Here is a 13,956-nt window from a genome sequence, read left to right as displayed (position 1 = left end):
CCTCATCTTTGTATTTTCCCTAATACTTACAGAAATCAAATTCCAAGTGTGGAAAGCCCGTAACAAGAAGCTATTTGAAAGCAAATTTGTCCCAGCCTTTGTTGTCTTAGAAAGGGTTCGAAACGAGATTCTGCGGCGGGCGCGGGCAGACTATTGTCGGCTTCCTCCCTTGACCTTTGTTGAAAAATGGAGTAATGACCAGAAACCAGTGGTCACAATCGAAAACCATAAACTTACACTACTCTTTTAAACGAGATTTGTTATTTAAAATAATTAAAGCTTAAATACTTACCTGCAAAAAACCCGTGGGATTGCTAAAAACCCTGAAAAAAAAATGCTCCTTATATTGTCCATTTAAATGGTTGGTTAACGTACCTTCTTCTCTAAATTGAGTCTTTAATTACCCAATGAATTTTGAGGTTTTATTGACCACTTTTTACCACACTTATACGTATTTACCTTTGTATATAGTTATTTATAATGTATTTGAAACTTTGGTTCATTTCCAATTATTTTTGTGTTAAATCTTGACAAATTTTTTAATCAGATGCTATAACATTTTCCCTTTTCTAAAGAAAACAAATTTTAACGTTTTTTACAAATAATAATTTTTTGACTCTCACAACAAGAAATGTATGTTTATATCTTAATTTTCTCGCGATAATTTAATTTGTAAATAAACGCGGAAAATGTAACTTTGTTATAACACTAAATAAACAAATTTAGTATCTGTTCTTATCAGCTTAATATCTGATACGGGTCCCATCGGGGCCAAGATATTAAACTTATTTTTGGACGGCGGCGGAGAGGTCGGAGCTTGCTCCACCTCCGCCACGGGTTGGCCTGGTATTGCAGTTCTTCCAGGATCGGCCCACCTCGCTCAATTAATCTAAAATCAAAACCATATATATATATATATATATATATATATTCCTAACGTCATAAGAGGGAAAGTCGTCATTGGCTAGTAGATCATTTTGAAGATTCGGACGGATTTGTTTTGGAATTTTTTACCTTAATTGTCGTACGTTACCAACGGTATGATTTTTTTAAGTCACTTTCGTTACTAACAGGAGACATGATTAGGAGTTCACAGCCGGCCGCTTTACGACATTCGCGTTGGCAACACGTCTTCCCCTTTAAAAAAATTACCCCCTCCCAAACCATGGTAACTCCGTTCTCAAAACGGACATCATATAAGTTATTTACATCGAGTTACCTAGCGAGGATTGCGGTACTATCGCTGTAGAAATAGGGGACTGTTAAAAGCGGGATGGTTTGGAAAAAACGAGTTTTTGTGTTGCTGATGCCGGGGCGCGTACTACGCGGCAACCACGTTCAATTCGTAGTGCCATATCTCATGACACTTCTCTACAGCTGTTCTGGTAAGCGTGCAGGAGGAAACTCCGTATGATCAAGATCTTACTTTTTCTAATTATCGATTAAGCACGGTTCCATGTTGCCACTTATTTAAAAAAAGACCCAGAGAAAACCGAAGATAAATTATCGCCTTGGCGAACTAGTTAGAAACAGCGTAAAAGAAAATATTTAAAAATACACAAATTTTATTAAAAAGACTCAAATACCCCGTTAATGAAAAAAAGAGGGAGAGAGGAAGAGAGCAGCCACCGGCATGCCGTGTTCCCCGGTGGTCTCCCTCCCTCCCAAGAAATGACCCCACTCGACGCGGCTTACCGTCGTTGATGGGTCGAGAACCAATGTATTCCGCGTGATATTACCGTTGACGGCTGAAAACGCTCGATGGGCGTCGATCTTTTTGTTTGAAATCAAGAAGTTGCCTTCTTTGGTCAGACGTTATGGTTATACACGCTGTCATCTCCAGCCACGAGCAATCTGCTTAAACATAATTATGAAATATATGAATGCCCAATCTCACTCTTTTTCTTTTTCAACCACCATAGCCCCCTTTGCCGGTTATCGCTTCTCGGCCTTTGCCTAAGATCAAAGTGTAGTATCTGTGCCCAGCTATTTCGCTGAAATCTTGGCCGAAAGGCCGTCAAGCGAGTTTTCCAGCTTTCCAGCTAGTTCCTGCGATGCAGACTTACCTGCCGGTATCCTGAAGACGCGGTTCCTGTTCCTGCTTCTGAAGCTGCCGCTGCTGTTTCCGGTTCCTCTGCTGTTCCTGAATCCGCTGCTCCTGGTCCTGGACCTGCCGAAACTTACCTTTCGCTGCTGTTCCTGGTCACTACGCCGTATCCTGACTTGGCTGATTACTGCTACCACTCTTTGACGCCGTTCCTTCTTGGGACTCACCTTCAACTGACGACCTCTAAACAGCCTTAATGGCTGCAGAGGTAAAAAAACGGACTGCCCGGCTCGAAGTCGACGCCGGATTCCTGGACGTCGCTCGGACCTTCTACGAAAAACTCGGACCACCGTGCTTGGAGACTCTTCAACCTGTTGGTAAACAATGTCATTTACTTACCTTTACCACTCTGGCCTTCCTCCAGCAAGCTGTCTCCTATTGGGAACTGACCATCAACGACAAACCCTGCCTGATTACCAGCATCGACGACGACGGTGTCTGGCTCACAATTAAGAACCTGCCCTCCTGGATACAGTGGGACGCCATACTTACCACACTTCGACCATACGGAACCATCAAAGCCCACCGACTAGATGAATACCCCGAACTTGAAGGATTAAAAAACGGCGACCGCTCTGTTAAAATTATCATGACTAAAACTATTCCTAATGTCCTCTTTTTTGGCCGTAGCAGGGAATTAGTATATTATTCAGGGGTCGTAAAAATATGCTTTTTTTGCGACCAAGAAGGCCATAACAAACTCAAACGAGCCAAACAAGCAGAGCAAAACCAACTCAGGGAGGAAGGTCAGAAAGAGTCTCCAAAGGAACATAAGTATATGTATTTGTACCCCGCTGCTCCGCCTTAAGCACTACAGCGGCCACCTTAAACAACCAGCCCTGGACAAAAGTGCGCTTTGCGAAACAACGTTCGGCCAGTGAGACAGCCATTTTGACCGCCTCACATATAGCAAACAAACGCCCTCATCACGGCCCAACAAAAGGCGACACCATGGGCTGCCCGAGACCCACCCTCGCACAGCTGAGGACTAGAGTGGCTTCCTCTTCCACTGCAAACTACCCTCCTTAGTAGGTCACAGAATGACGAGTGTGGAACACCCATGAGGTTCCAGTGACCCAGCGCCCCGATCACATGACCTTGAGAGCCGGGTATGGAGCCCCCCACAGGCTCCAGTGACCCCATCACACCACTAGAACAGCCCGAGCGCGTCCAGGAGTCACTCAACAGTACTTCTGCGATGGATCACGATCCAATAACAGAAGCAGCAAACCCCCAAGAGGCGCCACCCAGCGATCACCAGTAATCTCGGTCTAAAAAACACAAGAACGACTCATATATCAACCCGAAAGCTCTAGTAACCATCAGCAATTATTCACAAACCCCAATTCAATCATTCAAAGCACACCTCGAAACCCCGAACGATACAACCGAAACCAGGAAACAGATGTACTTAAAGATCGTCAACAAGGAACATCAGATTGTTGTATTTATATACCCCGTGCACCGCCAAAGCATTACAGGGGTTATTCATCATCTGTCCCGGCCGAGCCGTCGACCTGTATACAAAGATAGGAAATGCTTCCTAAATCACATACACACAACGGTATACACCCGTATACCTGCATCTCCTACTCACGACTCACTCGTGAGTTCGTCAAAATTCACAACGATATAACGCATTACGCGTTCAAGATCGTTGATCGTTTCGTTATCCAGATTGTGGAGTCCATTCTCGCGGATTGGTCTCCTTAACAAAAAGTTCGTTCTAGGACAATTACGAACATAGTGCTCCGAGTCTGCTTCCAGAGCGCCGCATATGCATTTGGGCAATGCAATATGACCCAAGTTGAACAGGTAGAGTGGGAACTTACCGTGTCCACTTAGGATTTGCGTCAAATAGTAATTCGTATTGAAGCTACCATTGATCTTAGGAAAGTACCTCTTAGTTACCTTTCCCTTCTCACTCTCATCCCACGACTCCTGCCACCTTTGAGTCGTCACCTCATTGAGCCACCTTTTAATCACCAACTTAGTTGGCTTCATCTCCTTCTCCTCGGGAAGATCGGTTGCTGACTTTGCTAGAAAGTCAGCCCTTTCATTCCCTGCACACCCAGTGTGCGACTTTACCCAAGTAAAGTTGACTTGAGTCTCCATCCGTTTTAACACCTTACGGATATCATGGCATAAACCATGATTGTTTTTATGATTGCTTAATGCGTTAATAGCAAAAAGACAATCTGTAAAAATCATTGCACCATCACCAGGACGTTGACCATGCGTCCTTAACCAGCAAATACCCTCATGTATTGCTAACAGCTCAAGAGAAAACGCATCCACCTTACCATTAATGCGAGTGACCTCATTGTACACTTCCACACCATCTCTGTACACAGCAAATGCCACTCCGGCACCCCGACCGGACAACGAACCGTCAGTAAACACCTCTATCCCATTGCCATTGGGTAGTTGCTCTGTGATGTTTATACTGCTACTGACCGCTGGGTGGTCCTCCCATGGGTCGCCTGGGTAGAGGTAGTTACCACCACGTAACTCCACCCCACAGTGCTTACTGTCTTCTCTAAAAGAAAAGGACCTGAACACAGCAGCTTCCTGACTCACCACCAGGTCTAACGGTTGAATACCAGCAAGGATCCGCAGCGCATCGCTCGAGACAGTCCTGTAAGCACAAGTAATACGAAGGGCCGCAATTCTCTGAATTGAGCTCAACTTCCTCACCATCACACTATTTTGCGTGCTCTTCCACCAAGCACCGCAAGCGTAAGCCACTACTCTCACAATACACCCATTGTAGATAGTCCTTAACGCTCTATGGTCGAGGCCCCACTCTACCTTTGCAAAACAAGCAATGCTTCGCACCAGCTTCGTCACCCGGACACTTACTTCCTCGAGATGAGGAAGAAAGGAAAGCTTGCTGTCGATGGTGACACCGACAACTTTCAACTTGTCAACATTACAATGTTGACGGCTCCCATCTTATAGATTGGGAGCCTTTTCATTATGGATTTTGCGGCGAAGGTGATAGCCGCCGACTTTTTAATGGAAAAACTCAGCTTATAGACTTGGCTCCACTTAGTCAATTTATCCACAATTACCTTACCCGTGGTTTCGAGAGCACGCCTGGACGTGCCCCAAAATAATGACTGCAAGTCATCCGCGAAGGCTTGGATTAGAGAATCCTCTGGATACTCAATCCTCAGTGCGCTATCCATAACCACATTGAATAGCACAGGTCCACTGCATGAACCCTGAGGGCAGCCGCGGGTCAGTACTCTCCGTACACAGGTACTAGCTGCCCTCACCACTGCAACTCTATCCTTCAGATAGTTAACATATGTCTCATATATGTTCTTCGGACACTTAAAGTTCCTTAAACCGTGTAGGATTCCTGGAATCCACACATTGTCAAAAGCACCCTCGATATCTAGAGATATCAGACTGGTGTGACAATTATTTGCTTTGTTATCCCGGATTTGGTTCACCATATTGGTTAGACAGTGAGTCGTGGATCGACTATGTCTAAACCCAAATTGCTTATCGCTAAGCAATTTGTTGCTGTGGAGAAAGTATTACAACCTTCTTGACAACAGCTTATCAAGCACCTTCCCTACCACCGGAAGAAGCGAGATTGGCCTGTAGGCCTTAGCGTCCTGCCTGTCTCTGCCTTCTTTATAAAGAAAAACTAACTTAGCAACATTCCAAAGTTTTGGGAAGTATATATCTTGAAAAGCTCGATGGTGATACCATCCTCACCAGGAGCCTTGCCCTTCTTAAAAGAGTTGATAGTATCCAAGACCTCATCACTCGTAAAAGGCTCATCATTCTGACTCATGAAGTCTTCGTGCAATGACTCCCTTATTGTCGTATGAACCTCCTCATCATCATCCAAGGAGTCCTCTTTAAAAAGAGTATCCATCAGAGTAGACCACGTCTCCTCAATACCTGAGGTCAAAGAACCATTCGGTTTCTTGATGCAATTTAATGCATTCTTACACTTGACCTTCTTTGTGGCCAACTTATAGGGTAGGGAGAAAGGATCCTCCCTTGAAACCCTTGTGCAGAAATCCTGCCAGGACTTAAGCTTTGAGTCTGCTATAAGTGCTTTATAGCTTTTTGACCCACGACGGTACTCGACCTTTAGCGCCTCCCGGGCTGCATAGTCCCTGGTTCTTTGGAACCTCCTCCTGAGCGTTCGTAACTCCTTCCTCTTCTCACTGAGTTCGCTCGTCCACCAGGGAGTGGACTTGTGCCCCTTATTCTTACGCAACCTTGGACATTCTTTCGAACGCTCAATAAAGAGATTATTAATCTCCACCGCGCATGCCTCGACCTCAACCTCATTGTTGAGTGGAGACTCTATCAACCTCTCCAAGTCAGGCACGATAGTATCTTGTAACCTTTCAAGATCAATATCCTTGACACGAATTGCATTCGAATCATTCTCCAGGACAAGATCACCAATTTCAAAGAAAATGTATTTGTGATCACTGCATGTTTCCTCGTTATTGACACGCCATTCAATTACTCTACTCGCAATTGCCATACTGGATACCGTTAGATCCACCCAGCTCTTACCATTAACGGTCCAGAACGTCGGGCCACTACCCGGATCGTTTTCGACATTCAAATCAAACGAGTTGAACAAGTCGATTAACAACCTACCCCTCTCATCGTGATGCTTTGATCCCCAAAGCGCGTGATGGGCGTTAAAGTCACCACACAAGATAACCTTTTTTCCACTCTGTACTTCCAATTGATTCGCAATCTTATCGATATGGAATTCAATGTCATCATTTGGTGGTATGTAAATGGAGAACAGGCATAAGCTTAGATTCCCCAAAAGCACATCCACCACAACCATGTCAGAGTCTTCGTAAAGCACGATCACTTGTGCCTGAGGGTTGAAGACAGCTACAGCTGCCTTTGGATTGTCCTGGGAACAGACGATCCTTGTTCCCATGGGTAGACCTATTACCCGACCGTTAATTGCATATGGTTCCTGTAGTAAGGCAATGTCTATAGAGACTTCCTGGCAAGACTGTCTAAGCGCAGAGGTTGCAGTTTTGCCCTTGCCTAAGTTGACCTGCAGACAGCTTAGCTTCCTACTCACCTCCATAGTTGGTTCTACTCTTTAGAAACTCCAACTCCTTCTTATACACAGGACACTGGCCATCCAGGGCTGAATGCGCAGTGTTGTGTTTGGTATTCTTGTCCCTATTACTCAGGGCACAGTTTCTGCAAGTTTTAAGATCACTCTTACAATCCTTGTAGCTGTGATCCTCTAAGCATAGGGAACAATACCTTCTATTTTCAATGCACCCACCTTCTATGTGTCCAATCTTCATGCACTTAAAGCATCTTGCAAGATACACATAACTTTTGACTCCAACCACAGAGTAGCCCAAATTGAGCTTCTTTTTCGCCTTCCACGAATTAAGCAGGGCTGGAGGCCCCTCCAGCACCCAGTTAACACCACCTTTTCTGTTCCTCAGCGAGAACTTAGGGACAATATCCGTCTCCTTGCAGGAGAGCTTATTGTTGCTTATAAGCTTAGCAACAATTTCTTCCTTTACGATGTCCTCATCAACACCGTAAAGGATAACCCTAGGGTTATTGAGCTTTGGAGCTCTAACACTAACTTTGTCTGCCAAGGCAGCACAATCGCTGATTCCCCTCTTCAGCTTCTCCATATCCTCAGCGGTTTTAACCTGTACCACCAGACCCTCGTTCCTACAGGACCGGACACTCTGAACACTTATTTGCAGTTTGGAGGGATCAACCTCCTTCTCTAGTCTCTTCTTGAGAGAATTAGAAGTCTCACCTTGCTCTGTGGGATAGAGCAGTACCACATTTTTTCCCCTTGGCGGAACCCTCGGTCCCCCTTTCTTAACGGTGGACTTTTTCCTGCCCTTGGTAATTTCAGGAACCTTTGAACTTACAATACTGGCTGCAACTGTAGCGAAGCTCATTTTCTGCTTTCTGAGATCTTTCACAGTCTCATTAAGTTGTTCAAAAGCACCCTGCACCCTAGAAAGTTCAAGGTGACTGGTGTATACCATGGTCTCCACCGCTTTGAAGACCGTCCTGATCTTCCGTGCAACTGCCATTTGCACTTTATTGTCCTTGTTGCAAAGGACTCTATCTAGGGCGAGGAATTCCCTAGCGAGTGTAGCTTCGACACTCTCTTTAACCGCCTCTTCTACCTCTGGAAAGTCATTTCGAGGTCGCTTGGACCTCTAGAAGACAGTGTCTTCCGAATCGGAAATTTCTTGAAACTCGAGGAATCCAGTTTCAAGGTAGTTGTTTTCGGTAGCCATAAAGAAAAACAAAACAATTCATCAACCCCACTCACCGCCCACCACGGAGCCCAACATGGGTATCTTGCAAGCAAGATAAGTGATATGAGAGAGATATACCCAGGCACGGATAACTAGCAGTATCACGATGCCCAGTAAGTCCTCCCTACCGGGGCAAACAATCCCCGTATAGGAGCCGATTGATCTACGTCGGACTAGCGTAGACCTCCTGTCTAACTACACTCAAGGACCGAAGAGGCGTGTTGTCTGAAAACTAACCGCAGTATGTCAACAAACTCAACCTCCAGGACTCCCATCGCATGGCTTACAGGTCGCCGTCCACGGCAAACAGATGGGACTAGTTTTAAACAGGCCATAGTCAGGACCTGAAACCTCGACAGAGGGTGGTTACTATCGGTTAGGAATCTAAGCACGACCAATCTGGTATAGGAGACCTTAACCCAGCGTAGCCCGCACGTCAAACAATTCCCTTAAGCCCCCCACCATCAAGGTGTAACCGTTAGGGGATCAGTCACTTCGGTCGGGGTCTCTCCGCCGGGACGAGCTGGTCACAGGATAAATCAACTGCGACAACGGCCCTTTGTGTCAACAACCGCCTTAAGCTCCCCACCATGCAAGGCGTGACCATTTGGGAAAACTGATTCGCGTTTAGTCTGGAGTTGGGGAAACACATCCGGTTTCTGGCGTTCGAAGACCCACCAGTCCCCGTCAGCTTAGCCCCAACCCGCGCTAGCCCCCTTACCACGGCAAGGAACGACCCTCAAGGGGGGTCAACAAGGAACAGGAAAAATTCTCCAAAACACGCATGACCAACTCTCCAGGGAAAACAATAAAGAAAGGCAAGACAGAAGACTTAGAGAAGACATTCGCCAGCACCACAAAAAACTCACCCGATCCAAATCTATACGCAGAATACGTAACATACTGAATTTTTACCTCTCCGAGGGGACAAAGTCCCCTAGGAGGGGTTATACAACGACCGTGTCTGTCTGTGGGTCGGTCTGTGTGTCTGTCAGGCCTGCGAACGCGTTCGCATTTTCGGTGCAAAGTGTAATCACTGCGTACGCAGTTTCTCGAGATCTCTGCGTTCGCAGTTGCTAGTAATTAGGGAACAAAGTCGAAAAACCGTGTTTGCAAAACCACCGTGGGACGGTGAGCGTTAACGGATTAATTTGCAGTCGGGGTTGGTTTGGTGGTTTTTTTTCGTCAACGTTCGCCGTCACGACAGGTTTAATTCAGTGGTTTGGATATTTCGTTATTGTAATGTTTATGTGTAGGGTAGTAATGTTGTGTTATTGTTATGACGTTTGTGGGTGTTGAGTTTGTGGTGTGTATGTACGGGTGGTATCTCTCCAATTCTTTCTTATTGACTTTTGGGACGGACCGAGTGCTGAGTGTAATGCTACCTCTCAACATCCAATGGCAGGGTTTCCACCAATTGTTCACGGTATTCGTCTTAGTATCAATTTGCGATCGCATCGGGCGGGTTTCGAACCCGAGACCGCCTGTTTGACAGGCGGACGTTCTACCACAGAACCACCGACACTTATTACGTTTCATTGAAAATTAGACCTTCAGCTTTATCGAAAGCGTATTTAATAGAGTACGAAATTTTGGTTTAATTGAAATAGAGCAAGATTTCGTGGAAGATTTAAATTATTGCATCGAAGAAATTCTAATCTAGCGATTTCTCATTTGATTAAAAACAAATGCGTCACCCAGGTTTCGAACCCGGGCCGTTCAGTTAGGCAGTCGAGCGCTCTACCACAGAACCAACGATAACTTCGAGCTATACTGCAAATAAGACACTCATTGTAAGCATAATAGTTAACAAAGTCTTGAATTTTTTTACGAATGAAATTGTGAAGGCCTAATGTGGTTTTTTTACGAAAAAATTATAAAGACTTAATCTTGTTTAATATAATAAGTTGCTTTATTTCAATTTGGTACTTTTGTTAAGGGTGTTTTTAATGAATGGAGTTAAAGATTTTTTTCTTCTATTATTTGACGTTTTATTTTTGCGGTTGTATATTTGTTTTATCTTTTATTCTTTTAAAATTATTTACTTCTTCCGCAAAATGGTTCATTTTTTGGAGGAACCTTTTTACTTATTTTTTGTCTATTAATGTTTTGAGAACCTTTACGTTTGGGAAAGGATAATTTTTGACGGAACCTTCAAAGTGTATACGTCGCATTTTCAAAATATTTAATGGTCAAATCTTGTTTTAGCGTAGTCAGCAGATAAGATAAAGGGTAGAACCCGTTAGTTTTTTGTAATTTATTTAGTTTTTTCAGTCGTATATTCTTATCTATTAGGTTTAGCGTATTGGTTTTCAAGCTTAATAATTCATTTATTAACAACATATCGAGCTGGTCTGGTTTTCATCTCGGTCGTAATTTATTTTAAACGTTTTCTCGGCTGATTAAGATGTTTAATGCAGTTCATCAATTGGGTTCGTTTGTGTATATTTATAAAGAACCCTAACTATTCCCTCTACGGTCATTTATTGATATACGTTTAGTCAAGTGGCTTTCTGTGCTTTGTGAATGGTAAGTTTTTCGCTTCTTGTTAATAAGTTTTTTGGTGGTGTGGATATTTGGATATCTACGATTCCTAATGCAGTCATTGATATCCTGGGTGTGCGAGTCATTATATGATATTGGAAATTGGACGGTTTTGGTCTTTTTCATGCGGTATGTGTCACAACGTCAACAGGATGGTTCCGACAGTCTACGAGTCGTCCACTACCAGATATCTACGGTATCTTGATCGGGCGAACGTTGAAATAAAATGAGCGTTAACTATGCGGCAAGTATTTCGTAAGCGACAAAAATACAAATACCCTCTGTAGATATTTCTTTCATTAAAATTGGCTTCGTATTATATTTAACTGCTAAACTTGTACCGTAAATAGGGTTAAAGTCAATTGTGCATTGTTTTAGTACGTCTAACTCACTGTTGTAACTACTTAATTTATAATATTATGAATAAATTAATCTCGGTTGTTTCGTCTCAATTATTTTAATTCAAATTAAAATTTTATACCGGGCGGGATTGAACCGGGATTACGTTATAAGTAAATAACTCTGAATTGGGGAGATATAACTTTGAGGGTCATCTCGAGAAATTAATACCGCTAGTTGTATTTTAATTTTGATTGTGTTGAGCTTTTGGGCGGTATTGTTGGCTTTAATTATCATTTTTTCGTGTGAAGTGGTTTAAAGAAGGTTTTCTGTGTTGTTATATCGTAAGCGATAAAAATACAAATACCCTCTGTAGATATTTCTTTTATTAAAGTTTGCTTCGTATTACATTTAACTGATAAAAAATTTCTGTAAATAGGGTTAAATTCAATTGTGCGTTGTTCTAGTTCGTCTAACTCACTGTTGTAACTACTTAATTTATAATATTCTGAACAAATTAATCTCGGTTGTTTCGTTTCAATTATTATAATTCAAATTAAAATTTTATACCGGGCAGGATTGAACCAGGATTACGTTATTAGTAAATAACTCTGAATTGGGGAGATATAACTTAGAGGGTCATCTCGAGAAATTAATACCACTAGGGACAATGCTTCCGAAGAGAGGTATATTTTGGCTTGCCAACTTGTTTAACTTTACTCAACTCTTAATGTTTTTAAACCTAGAAAAAAAAAGAAAAGAAATTAATTATATACCTTAGATCTATACCAAAAAGTATACTTACCTTGATCGATTATGAACTTGGACACTTTTAGAAATTTTAAATATTCATACTTATGGTTTATAACACAGAAAGAAAGATGTAAATAATTGATTTTTTAGTTTATCCGACTTTGCTCGCGATAATTTAATTAATTAAAACGCGAACAAATATTTATCAAATGTTAAAATGTAAAAATGTAAAAAACGACAATCTTTTAATAAACAATCAAAAGTATCTGTTTTTATCAGCTTAATATCTAATACGGCTCCCATCGGGGCCCAAGATATTAAACTTATTTTTGGACGGCGGCGGAGAGGTCGGAGCTTGCTCCACCTCCGCCACGGGTTGGCCTGGTATTGCAGTTCTTCCAGGATCGGCCCACCTCGCTTAATGAATCTAAAATCAAACACCATATATATATATATATATATATATATATTCCTGACGTCATAAGAGGGAAAGTCGTCATTGGCTAGTAGATCATTTTGAAGATTCGGATGGATTTGTTTTGTAATTTTTTACCTTAAATGTCGTACGTTACCAACGGTATGATTTTTTTAAGTCACTTTCGTTACTAACAGGAGACATGATTAGGAGTTCACAGCCGGCAGCTTTTCGACATTCGCGTTGGCAACACGTCTTCCCCTAAAAAAAATTACCCCCTCCCAAACCATGGTAACTCCGTTCTCGAAACGGACACCATATAAGTTATTTACATCGAGTTACCTAGCGAGGATTGCGGTACTATCGCTGTAGAAATAGGGGACTGTTAAAAGCGGGATGGTTTGGAAAAAACGAAATTTTGTGTTGCTGATGCCGGGGCGCGTACTACGAGGCAACCACGGTCAATTCGTAGTGCCATATCTCATGACACTTCTCTACAGCTGTTCTGGTAAGCGTGCAAGAGGAAACTCCGTATGATCAAGATCTTACTTTTTCTAATTATCGATTAAGCACGGTTCCATGTTGCCACTTATTTAAAAAAAGACCCAGAGAAAACCGAAGATAAATTATCGCCTTGGCGAACTAGTTAGAAACAGCGTAAAAGAAAATATTTAAAAATATACAAATTTTATTAAAAAGACTCAAATATCCCGTTAATGAAAAAAAAAGAGGGAGAGAGGAAGAGAGCAGCCACTGGCACGCCGTGTTCCCCGGTGGTCTCCCTCCCTCCCAAGAAATGACCCCAATCGACGCGGCTTACTGTCGTTGATGGGTCGAGAAACAATGTATTCCGCGTGATATAACCGTTGACGGCTGAAAACGCTCGATGGCCGTCGATCTTTTTGTTTGAAATCAAGAAGTTGCCTTCTTTGGTCAGACGTGATGGTTATACACGCTGTCATCTCCAGCCACGAGCAATCTGCTTAAACATAATTATGAAATATATGAATGCTCAATCTCACTCTTTTTCTTTTTCAACCACCAAAGTCCCCTTTGCCGGTTATCGCTTCTCGGCCTTTCGGCTAAGATCAAAGTGTAGTATCTTTTCGGCTGCTAAACTTCTTAATTTCAAAGTTTACGACAACTGACCCGAGCTTTATTGGACTTTCGATTTGTTTTGGGGTTTTTTTTTAAGTTTTTTTGGCAACCATTCAGGTGAGCCATTCGTCGCTCTTTTACCTTCGTTTCGGCGTCGGTGTTAATTTTTCGCCATGGCTATTGCTCCGCAACGCCAGTTAACCGTTTCCATTTACACACCTAAGTCAGTTGGCTTAGTTGAACTCGCTCGTGAATTTGACGCTATGTTTGGCCCTCGCGCCTTTAATTGTATCCAGCCGATGCTCTCCGACCGCTTTGATGTCTCGCTAACCTCCCAACGTTTCATTGATGCCATGATGGACTCTGACAAGATGACTGTGAAA

The 13,956-nt window shown here is 42.9% G+C and overlaps 1 non-coding gene and 2 pseudogenes across 1 annotated transcript; all 3 read left to right on the top strand.

The window, feature by feature from the left end:
- The first annotated feature begins 691 nt into the window (after nucleotides 1-691).
- On the top strand, nucleotides 692-880 carry LOC149930933 (U2 spliceosomal RNA). The gene has a single exon (XR_016476548.1). It is a non-coding gene; the product is annotated as a U2 spliceosomal RNA (small nuclear RNA).
- Nucleotides 881-12,300: 11,420 nt separating this feature from the next.
- On the top strand, nucleotides 12,301-12,478 carry LOC149930932 (U2 spliceosomal RNA; annotated as a pseudogene).
- Nucleotides 12,479-13,537: 1,059 nt separating this feature from the next.
- LOC149930931 (U2 spliceosomal RNA) lies at nucleotides 13,538-13,665 on the top strand (annotated as a pseudogene).
- The last annotated feature ends 291 nt before the right edge of the window (nucleotides 13,666-13,956 follow it).

The sequence above is a fragment of the Leiobunum rupestre genome, chromosome 9 (assembly GCF_980474605.1).
Source record: "Leiobunum rupestre chromosome 9, qqLeiRupe1.1.hap1, whole genome shotgun sequence".
Lineage (NCBI taxonomy): Eukaryota > Metazoa > Arthropoda > Arachnida > Opiliones > Sclerosomatidae > Leiobunum > Leiobunum rupestre.
This window is presented reverse-complemented; position numbering and strand designations above follow the sequence as displayed.